This window comes from Neofelis nebulosa, chromosome 7, assembly GCF_028018385.1.
Source record: "Neofelis nebulosa isolate mNeoNeb1 chromosome 7, mNeoNeb1.pri, whole genome shotgun sequence".
Lineage (NCBI taxonomy): Eukaryota > Metazoa > Chordata > Mammalia > Carnivora > Felidae > Neofelis > Neofelis nebulosa.
Genome location: NC_080788.1, coordinates 136,394,183 through 136,405,978, shown reverse-complemented (window position 1 = coordinate 136,405,978; position 11,796 = coordinate 136,394,183). Strand labels below are relative to the sequence as shown.

At 46.2% G+C, this 11,796-nt stretch overlaps 1 pseudogene; it reads left to right on the top strand.

Annotated features, from left to right (window-relative positions):
• The first annotated feature begins 434 nt into the window (after nucleotides 1-434).
• Nucleotides 435-543, top strand: LOC131518550 (U2 spliceosomal RNA; annotated as a pseudogene).
• Nucleotides 544-11,796: the final 11,253 nt, after the last annotated feature.

Here is an 11,796-nt window from a genome sequence, read left to right as displayed (position 1 = left end):
AGACCTTCGACCCGGTCTAGAACTTTCCTACTAAGGAGACTCAGCCAGGGAGACATCTCGGGTGTTGCTTCCTGTCTTGCCCTCACCTGTGTAATGCTTCAGTGCTGCTCAGAGTGTGTGGAGCTAATGAAGTCAACACATTAAATGAAATTCCAAGAGCGTCAAAACGTCCTCCTGAAAATTCTTGAAACCTCCCAGAGAGTATGGTTTATGCGTGATGCACAAAGCCCCATTTAGTAATATGTGTTATATGCAGAATGTATGGGGTAAGCCTTGCTGAAATTTTATTTTTCTCTGGCATTGTCCTTTAAGCCTTCCCAGTAGAGGGCATCCTTTTCCTGTCCCTTGATGGACACTTGATTTTTTTTTTTTTTCATTAAGGTAAAATTCACATTACCTAAAATTACTCAATAACCATTTAAAATGTACAATTCATCACTTCTCGGTCTTTTGGCTAAGATCAAGTGTAGTATCTGTTCTTAGAAATTAACACCTCAGGCAACAACAGATGTTGGCGAGGATGCGGAGAAAGAGGAACCCTTTCGTGCCGCTCGTAGGAATGCAAGCTGGTGCAGCCACTCTGGAAACCAGGATGGAGGTTCCTTAAAAAACTAAAAATAGAACTACCCTACGACCCAGCAATTGCACTACTAGGCATTTATCCATGGGATACGGGTGTGCTGTTTTGAAGGGACACACGCACCCCCATGTTTATAGCAGCCCTATCGACAATAGCCAAAGTATGAAAAGAGCCCAAATGTCCATTGACGGATGAATGGATAAAGAAAATGTGGTGTCTGGGGCGCCTGGGTGGCGCAGTCGGTTAAGCGTCCGACTTCAGCCAGGTCACGATCTCGCGCGGTCCGTGAGTTCGAGCCCCGCGTCAGGCTCTGGGCTGATGGCTCGGAGCCTGGAGCCTGTTTCCGATTCTGTGTCTCCCTCTCTCTCTGCCCCTCCCCCGTTCATGCTCTGTCTCTCTCTGTCCCAAAAATAAAAAAAAAAAAAAAAAAACATTAAAAAAAAAAAAAAATTTTTAAGAAAATGTGGTGTGTGTGTGTATATATATATATATACATACATACACAGTGGAGTGTTACTCAGCAATCAAAAAGAATGAAATATGCCCCATCGCAACAACGTGGATGGAACTAGAGGGTATCATGCTAAGTGAGATAAGTCAGAGAAAGACAAATATACAACTTCACTCATATGTGGAATTTAAGATACAAAACATAAAGGAAGGGAAGCAAAATAATATAAAAACAGGGAGGGAGACAAACCACAAAAGACTCTTAAATACAGAGAACAAACTGAGGGTTGCTGGAGGGGTTCTGGTTGGGGGGGATGGGCTAAACGGGCAAGGAGCATTACAGAAGACGCTTGGTGGGATGAGTGCTGGGTGTTATACCTAGGGGATGAGTCACTGGAATCTACTCCTGAAATCATTATTGCACAATATGCTAACAAACTTGGATGTAAATTAAAAAATAATAAAGCATCTGGAATAATGTCAAGAGTATAGGAGATAGTCAGATACATAAATAAATAAATAAATAAATAAATAATAAAGTGTACAATTCAGTGTCATTCAGTACTTTCACACTGTTGTGCCACCAACCCCTCTTATCTAGTCCTAAGGCATTTTCATGCTCCCCCAAAAGGAAACCCCATACCCATCAGCAGTCACTCCCCATTCTGCCCCCCTCATCCCAGTCCCTGGCAACCACTTTATGTCCCTGTAGGTTTCCCTATTCGGAGTGTTTCATTTAAATGGAATCCTGCAAGGGGACCCTGGGTGGCTCAGTCAGTCAGTTAAGCATCCGACTCTTGATTTCGGCTAGGGTCACGATTCCAGGGTTGTGGGATCGAGCCCCACGTCAGGCTCTGCACTGGCATCGTGGTGCCTTCTTGGGATTCTCTCTCACTCCCTCTGTGCCCCTCTGCTTGCTTGCTTTCTCTCTCAAAATGTTCAAGTGGAATCTTACAAAATGTGATCTTTGTGTCTGGCTTCTTTCGCTTAGGATAATATTTTCAAGGTTCATCAGCCCCTCAAGTTTTGCTTATTCTTTGGTATCAAAAAGTCCTACAGTGATATTGAGACATGGTCTCAATTCAGAAATTCAACTCTCCCAATCAACACTTAAGTCTTCTTAAGGTAAGACTTCTGTGCCACCTCCTGCCACTGTCCCTCCTGCTCCAGGGCCACCACCTCTCTAGGGGAAGCAGGCTGTGGTGCACCTTCTCTCCCTCCCTCCTCCTGCCCCGTTCGCTAACTCCAGCTCCTGGTGTCTGGACTCTGTGGGTTGGAGAACGTGGAGGGAGAGCAGGGACAGGGCTACTTGACGGGCACTGCACCCAACCAGCCTTGAGCGCTCTGAGTCTGACTCGCCTTTCGTGAATGGCATTCCTCTGGGTCCTTCAGAACCCCTGCTGGAGCTCTGCAATTGCAGACATCTTGATGTGGGCAATACATTCTATTCTTTTCCTGTGTTCCACTCACTCCACACCGTCCCCGTGGTGTCCCTGGCCTTTTCAAACAGTCCTCTGAGCAGGACTGAAAACTCTCAGACTGGTCTCTCGCCCATGAGGTTAGGAGATAATAAAAATAATTGAAATTACATAGAAATCTACAAATTGGTTTGATGACATTCATGGGCCTATAAAACTATAGAACTATAAACCAGTTCTATTCAAAAGCATATTTAAAAATAAAATTCTCAAGATAAAAATAATAGATCTGCAATTGCATATGTCTGAGCAAAATTTTATTCAGTTTTTTCAAGTTTATTTATTTGGGGCACCTGGGTGGCCCAGTCACTTAAGCGGCCGACTTCAGCTCAGGTCACGATCTCATGGTTCATGGGCTCGAGCCCCACGTCGGGTTCTGTGCTGACAGCTCGGAGCCTGGAGCCTGCTTCCGATTCTGGGTCTCCCTGTCTCTCTCCCCCTGCCCCGCTTGTGCTCTGTCTCTCTTAAAAATAAACATTGAAAAAAATAAAAATAATAAAAATAAATTTATGTATTTGGAGAGAAAGAGACAGAGAGAGAGAGCAGAAGTGGAGGAGGGGCAGAGAAAGAGGGAGAGAGAGAGAGAATCCCAACCAGGCCCTGCACTGTCAGTGTGGAGCCCAGTGTGGGGTTCGAACTCACAAACTGTGAGATCATGACCTGAGCTGAAACCAAGAGTCAGATGCTTAACTGACTGAGCCACCTGAGTGGGGCACCTGAATAAAATTTTCAAAGTACTTATACTAATTATGTGAGCATTTAAAAACCATTAGAAAAGTAGTTATTTTGGGTACACAATCAAGTACTTGAATCCATTTTGTAGCTATATCTAATAGCGTATCACAAATATTCTTCTAAAGAATATATTTTATTTTTTCAATTTGGGCTCATTTTCATAACATAGCCTGAAATTGTCTCCAAAGTTGCATTTGCTTGTTAATAAATTTGAAATTTCTGATACTTCAAAAGACTCCTCTATAGACCATGATATTTTTAATTGAGAATATATTCTTTGCAGGTGCTGAGTTGCCTGGTGAGCCCAAAAGAAATTATGCTAGATGAAGATAGCCTCATTTCTAACGTATTTCATATCAAATATATAATATTTCAGCCCAAATATTTTCACAGGCACTGTCTTTTTGCCACCTTTCAGATTACTTTGGTGAGTACTTAGACAAGATTTAAAAAGGCAGGAAATAAGAGATCTCTGTTTATGACTCTTTTGAATGTTTCGCCAAGCTTAGATTGTAGGTCCTTCCTTATTCCATTGTGGTACGGAATATATATTTATACAATTAAAAAGAGAAGCTAGGGGCACCTGGGGGCTCAGTCGGTTGAGCATCCAGCTCTTGATTTCAGCTCAGGTCATGATCTCCCGGTTCTCTTTATGATCTCACGGTTGGTGGGATCGAGCCCCGCATTGGGCTCTGTGCTGACAGCATGGAGCTTGCTTGGGATTCTCTCTGCCTGTCTCTCTGCCCCTCCCCACCCCCAAAATAAATAAACTTTACAACAAATAAAAATTAAAAGAGAAGCTCCATCCAAAGGATTGGGCCTCAAGCTGAGCTTCCCCCAGCCCCAGGTGGAGGTTATGCGATGGGTGCTCCCATCCTTGAGTTTTTCTGGCTCCTTCCTTCCTTTCTCAGGGCTAAGTTTCCACGCCTTCCCATCTGCAAGCTTGGTTTTCAATCACCACAGTTTTCTAGAAAATTTTAAAAGCTGAAGTTCATTGTAGTGTCTCATGCCTTGAGTATTTTGGTTAATATTTCCAACTTGTTGAATCTACTCCTGAAATCATTGTTGTACTATCTGCTAACTAATTTGGATGTAAATTTTTTTTTAAATTAAAAGAAAAGAAGAAACATCCCAAACTAGCACATAGAAGAGGTGGGCGAGGAAGAGAAAGTTGCCTGTAATACAACAGACCTTATAAATAATAGGTGAAAAGCTAATGTATTCAAGTATATAGTTCACTAAAATCTTAAGTAAAAATTAAAAAATATATATCTCCAACTCATTTTTGGCAAAAATATAGAGGACTCCCTCAAAAAAAGGAAGAAAAAAACCCAACTTGGTGCCATCATATGACTCAGGCTGATGTACACAGTAGTTCTGCAAAAGTCCAAGCATTTTCACATCTGATGATTCACCACAATGGAAGCATGAACTATTATGCCAAAGTGTTTTTCCTTCCTTCCTTCCTTCCTTCCTTCCTTCCTTCCTTCCTTCCTTCCTTCCTTCCTTCCTTCCTTTTCCTTCCTTCCTTCCTCCCTCCCTTTCTTTCTTTCTTTTTTTCTTTATTTCCTGTTTTTTGTTTGCTTGTTTTCTTAGAGAGAGAGTGTGTGAGCAGGAGAGAGAGAGAGGGAGAATCTTAAGCAGGGTCCACACTCATCACGTAGCCTGACACGGAGCTCGATCCCATAACCCTGGGATCGTGACCTAAGCCAAAACCCAGGGACAGACACTCAACAAACTGAGTCACCCAGGTGTCCCTGTGCCAAGCTATTTTTTAATACTACATGAGCTTTATACAGTTACTCTGAGGTTGCATGCAAATATTTACAATTTTTAACAGCCGCAGTTTCTATTTCAGCTGGTAGAATATCACAGCTGGTCTAAATGAATTGGGAAGTACATGTGCATAACAAGCAATTCTCAGGTCACTGCTATTTGAAAGTTTAGTAAAAACATCATTTTGTTCATGAAGCTGTGTTTCACCAAAATATATTTGTATTGAGACCACAAAAATAATTTCATCCTCAATGCCAGATATTTTAACGAAATTTCCAGTAGCGTTTACACTCATTTTGGATGTTTCACCTTTGGCAGGATTCTGTGAGTTGGTTGAAAGAAATCAAATCTCCATCGGATCCACTTAAAACATCGGATGACACTGATACCAAGTTGGCATCATATAACTGTTTGCAAAGTCATTCTTCTGCCAGTGGAGCCCACACATTAACAGTTATCACTTCTCTTTGTACATGTACAAGAAAATGTGGCATCCAAAGTGAACAAAATTAATTGTTTATTGCGGTAAAATATACATAACATAAAAATTACCATTTTGACCACTTTTAAGGGTATAGTTCAGTACATTCACATTGTTTGCAGCTCTCCAGAACTTTTTCATCATCCCAGACTGACTCCCATCTCTCTCCCTCCAGCCTCTGGTAATGCCCAGTCTACTTTCCTTCTCTATGAATTCAACTATTCTAGGCACTGCATATAAATAGAACCAGGCAATAGTTGTCTTTCTATGTCTGGCTAATTTCACTCAGCATGATGTCCACAAGGTTCATCCGTGTGGTAGCCTTTTATTAGAATTTCACTCTTCTTTAAGCTGAATGATTCTATTGTATGTATAGATCCCATTTTGCTTATCCAGCCATCCATTGATAGACGTTGGGTTGTTGCAACCTTTGGGTATTGTGAATGACATGACCATGACTGTGAATGTCCAAATATCCGTTCAAGACCCTGATTTCTACTCTTTTGGGTTGATACCTAGAAGTGCAATTGCCGGATCATATGGTAATTCTGTTTAACTTTCTTGAGGAATCGCCATAATGTTTTGCAGAGAGGCTGTATGACTTTATATTCCCATCAACAATCCACAAGGGCTCCAATTTCTCCAAACCCAATTTCAAATATTTTCTGTTTTGATAATAGCCATTCTAGTGGGTATAGACTGATAACTCACTGTGGTTTTGATTTGCATTTCCCTAATGATCAGTGCCATTACATATCTTTCATGTGCCTTTTGGCCATTTGTAGATCTTTGAAGAAACGTCTGTTCAAGGACTTTACTCAAAAAATGAGCAAGATTAATTTTAAAGGACAATCATTTAATATGAACAAGAAGCCGTGGTTCACAGAGCGGTGTGTAAACGTACTTTTCTGTAGCTGCTCATGTAAATCACCCTCTTTGGGCATCATCTCCTAAAAGTCATAATCACTACCTTTTGCAGTGGACGTTGATGCTTCTTCGGCAGATTTGTGCCTTCTGGTCTTCATGTGGGCGATCACTGCAGCCCGTGGTGTTCTTGGTAAACAACAGTTTGTGCTAGGTAAATGTTCATCATCATCTGTCTTGAGAAACGTAAATGTGCTGCTTCAGTTTCCATGAAATATGCACACAGATTTTGGAGCTCATTACGGCTGGACGGGTAGAGTTACACTATGTGGTCACAGCCACAGCCACTGTGGCAGGAGACTCTGACTTTTCCCAATATGCTCCAGGGTAGGGCTGCTCAGCTTCTATTTCCCACACCTATTTTCCTCTACTTCATACACCTGACCTGCAACTTCCCATATTTCCAGTCGATACCATCAACTGGCAGCCTGATGGCTCCGGGCATATGGCGGGGCGCAGCAGAGACCGTGGGCACAGTCCATTGGCACACCTGGCCGGCACGCCAAACAGCCACATCAAATCCCTTCTCCTAGCCCCAGACGAGACTGGCAGTGGTTGGCTTTCCCCCAGTCACTTTATGTTGTCATTTTTCACTTTATTTCTCTCCAGGGCCCTGCATACTTGTCCTTGAAAGAAAGGTATGAGTTATGTGGTGCGAGAGGAAAAGGGGGATGTCGCCAGGAAACTTCTGGGCCAAAGCACATGTGTCACACGCTACCAGATGGGGCCGTGGTGGAAGCTGGAAGTGCCAGGTGGAGGTCCACCGAACCCGCGGTCTGTTTGAGTGGAACTATCAATAGAATATACTGTGTTTACAAATGACATGCCGAACAGGACGAGACCCCTGATCTAAACTGACAACACGTCTAAAGACAACAGATCAAAACTGGAACTGTCCCCAGCAAACGAGGGCCGCTGATCGTTCATCAGTGACCCACAAGGGGTCCGTGGGAAAAGCCACACACCCCTGCTCAGACAAGCTGGGTTCCCCGTGCAGCAGCCACCCACCTGTGCTCCTCCACCAAGGGAGCTCCCAAGTCTATTGCCTTAAAGATGGGGCAGGCAGGAATAAAATGCCAATCCACGTGCTCCCCAGCCACTTGGCCACAGAAAATAAACGAGAGGGAACTCGCTCTTTTGAGATACACTGCACTTCACTGTCGGGTGATACGAGACCAGTCCAGGCTCTACTAAGAGGGCAAGCTGGGCAAGAGTTCAACTCCCTGGGTCACAGCCCACCCCCCACCCCTCCACTTGGCAGCTGTGTGACCCTCGCTAAGTCACTTAACTGCTCTGGTTCCTCGCCTAAAAAGGATGATAAGAATACTTGCCTTCTAGTATCCAGGGTTGCCAAAACAAATTTTTAGTTACAGTGTGCCCCAAATTTAACCAGACATCCTGGATTTTACTGCTCAATCTGGCAACTCTATTGGTGTTACAGTTAGCACAGTGCCTGGCATATCGTAGGTTATGTAAAGTTAGCTTTGTTGTTGGTGCTCCTGGGCTTTGGCTATGAGGAACAGGAACCTTACCGCACAGGCAAAGGGGACCGTGGTGGTGGGACAGAGCTGTTCCCTCTCTTTTACAGGTGCCTTGTGACTCCTACTCCCTGTCTCTCAGCGGCCACATGGACCCTCACAGTCAGACTCTCTCGGACCCATCTTTCCGTTGGATTGGCTTCACGCTAATGTCTGACCTGATACATCCTCCAGCCTCAAACCTACATGACCTAGTAGATCCAATTCTGTCTTTATTTGGGTTGTCGCAGGAGCAGACCCTGAAAAAAAGAATTCCAGGAAAGTAGCTTATTCAGGGGGTGTCCCACAAACGCAGGCAGCAGGTGGGGGGAGGTAGTGAGACAGAGAAGAAAGAAGTCAATAAAGAAAGAAGTCACGGGGCGCCTGGGTGGCTCAGTTGGTTAAGCACCTGACTCTTGGTTTCCACTCAGGTCATGATCTCATGAGCCCCACGTCAGGCTGTGTGCTGACAGTGCAGAGTCTGCTTGGAATTCTCTCTGTCTTAAAATAAGTAAGTAAGCTTGAAACAAAGAAAGAAAGAAATCACTATGGAGCAAGTTACCACCATGGGTAACTGAACCTCAACCTTTCTGGGAAAACCTAGAAAACAGACTTATCCCAACTGAGGGCCGGGCAAGCCTAGCATTTATCCCCTGACTCCATTCATCACGTTCAGGGCTGCTTCCGGGGGCATTAACTCTCTGGCATTTCGGGCTTGCCTTGTGCACAGGCTGAGCATGCTCCCACTGCCAGACAAAAGTTCTCAGATGCAGAGCAGAGGCGTGCACAAGAAGCCACCTTGGGCGTGTGGAGATGGGGGTGGAGGGGCTATGTGAGGGACACGGGCAGCATCTCCTGCAAGCACCCACCCCAGCTGAGGAATCTGTGTCCCTCAGTTCAGATTCTCAAGGGAGAGCGCCTGACTGGTTGCTATCCAGCCAATGGGCTGGTTGGTGTGGGTCAGGTGACGACCCTGACCCGGTCATCCAGCGCCCGGTGGTCAGAGCCCCGGAAAGCATCATGACCTGCTTGGTCAGCAGAGGTATGGGCTGGGTAGCTGTTCCAGAAATGGGCCGGGGGTGAGGAAAGCTCTCCATGCACAGCCCCCTCGCTCTGATAGTCATGTCTGTGTTTACGAATAAAGGTAAACCTGTCTCTTGAACCTGCTCCCTCTGGGTCAGGAGCCTCTCGGGCCAGGCCCAGTCCATCTACAAAGCTCCTTCCCCACCTCTGGGTTGCACTCAGCAGCTTCCTGTCTTCTCCTTTCTAGGCTAAATCAACATCCTCACTTTCTTTCTTTTTTTTTTTTTTAATGTTTATTTATTTTTGAGAGAGAGAGAGAGAGAGAGAGCACAAGTGGGGGGAGGAGCAGAGAGAGAGGAAGACACAGAATCCAAAGCAGCTCCAGGCTCCAAGATGTCAGCACAGCTGACACAGGGCTCGAACCCATGAGCTGTGAGACCATGACCCACGCTGAAGGTCACCCAACTGAGCCACCCAGGCGCCCCAGCATCCTCACTTTCTTCAGCTCTTCTTTGTAGCATGCTCGGGTCAGAAGAACCATCAGTCCAGAAAAGCAGCTGTGGGTGAGGAAGGCAGAGGAGGGAAGCTCGCCCCTCAGGTTCTGACTTGGGCTGTGAGTGTGCGGGATGGCCGGGCAAGGCCAGCTGGAAGGGAGCCGTGGGGCAGAACGCCTGGCCTTGGTCTGAGCCGTCTGCTTCCAAACGTCTCAGCAGCCAGATGGTGTTTCACTCTGCTGTCTCCAGGAGGAGTTGCTTGGCAGAGCAGTGAGGAACCTGCTCTCGGCCACCCACGCCAAGCCAGATGTCCAGGAAAATGAAGTAAACCATCCTCCTGGTGGCCGGGCGGGCTGTGCCATTGCCAACAGGAAGCCAGGAGGGCAAAGGAACTGTCTTTGTGAAGAGAACGTCCCCCCGAGATAGGCCCATAACTAGGCCATTCCTCTCAACAGGGACCTCTTCATCAGAGAGAGAAAGTCTTCCTGAAGGACGCTAACTAGTATTGGGCAAATAACCAGATAGGAAAAACAAATGAGAACCAGGCCAAAAGGAACACACACACCCAGCCTTGGCTAGTGAACTTTCTCTGACATGAGTTCTGTCTCTGGGTTCAGTAGATCCAATCCGCCCCGGCCCTTCTTAGAACTGAGTCCCGCCAACGACTCAATGCCACTCAGAGGCTTTCTTTGGTCATTACTGGCTTCCGTCATCAACGGAGTTGGCTTTTCCTTTGGTTAAGGTTACCAGTTCTATTCATTTCCTGGGACTGCTGAAACAAAGGACCAGAAGCTGAGTGGCCTAGAGCAGTGGGAATTTATTCCCTCCCAGGTCTGGAGTCCGGAAATCCAAAATCAAGATGTCGGCAAGGTCGCGCTCCCTCCAGCAGCTCTAAAGAAGCATGGCTCTTCCCTCTTCCAGCTTCAGGGGGATATTGGCCTTCCCTGGCCTCACTGGCCATGGTCATGCCCCTCTGATCTCTGCCTCCATTGTCACATGGTCTTCTCTCATCTCTTCTGGGGACACTTGCCATCAGATTTAGGGCTCGACTTCTTAGTGCAGGATAAGGTCATCTCAGGACCCTTAACTAAATCTATAAAGGCGTTTTCCCCAAGTAATGTCACGTTCACAGGCTCCCAGGATTTGTATAAACACATGTCTTTTTGGAGGCCAACATTCAGCCCACCACACCACCTAATTTGAAAGTCCCGGAAATCGGGGTGCCTGGATGGCTCAGTCGATTAAGCACTCAACTGCAGCTGAGGTCATGATCTCAGTGTTCATGGGTTCAAGTCCTGCATCAGGCTCAGTGCTGACAGCTCAGAGCCTGGAACCTGCTTCAGATTCCATGTCTCCCTCTTTCTCTACCCCTCCTTCACTCACTCTCTGTCTCTCTTTCTCTCAAAAACAAATAAACATGAAAAAATAAAATACAAAATAAAATAAAAGTCCCAGAAATCTTGTTTGTGAAGTATGTATTGAATGCCGACCCTACGCCAGGCTCGTGAGGGCTGGGTCTGCTTCGCAACAACCCCCACCTGAGGCCTAGTGGAGGTTCAGGAAAGTACTCCAGTACAACACCCGGCCAATCTGCAGTTCTTGTCCCCAACAAGCCAGGGAGGGCCAGGGCTTGCCAGGAAAAGACCCCCAAGCAGAAAGCCAGTGCAATGCAGCCTGCCCAGCAGGGTAGGCCAGAAACACCCACTCAGGAATTGAACTGAGAAGGTGAGGGCATTCGTTTGCTGGGGCTGCCATAACAACCACAGATGGATGACTTCAAACAAGGAAGGTGCACTCCCTCACAGTTCTGGGGAGCCAGAGTCTGAAATCAGGGGGTCTGTAGGCCACGTCCTCTCTGAGGCTCTGGGTAGACTCCTTCCTGCCTCTTCCCGGTCTCTGGTGGTGGCCCTCCTTCCTTCCTTTCCTCCTTCCTTTTTTCCTTTCCTCCATCCTACCCTCCTTCCTTCCTTTCTTCCCGCATTCCCTTCTTCCTTCCTTCCTTTTCTCTCCCTTCTTCGTTCCTTCCTTTCTTCCTCCCTTCCTTCCTTCCTTCCCTCCTTCCTTTCCTTCCTTCCTTCCTTCCTCCCATCCTACTCTCCTTCCTTCCTTCCTTCCTTCCTTCCTTCCTTCCTTCCCTCCTTCCTTTTTTCCTTTCCTCCATCCTACCCTCCTTCCTTCCTTTCTTCCCGCATTCCCTTCTTCCTTCCTTCCTTTTCTCTCCCTTCTTCCTTCCTTCCTTTCTTCCTCCCTTCCTTCCTTCCTTCCCTCCTTCCTTTCCTTCCTTCCTTCCTTCCTCCCATCCTACTCTCCTTCCTTCCTTCCTTCCTTCCTTCCTTCC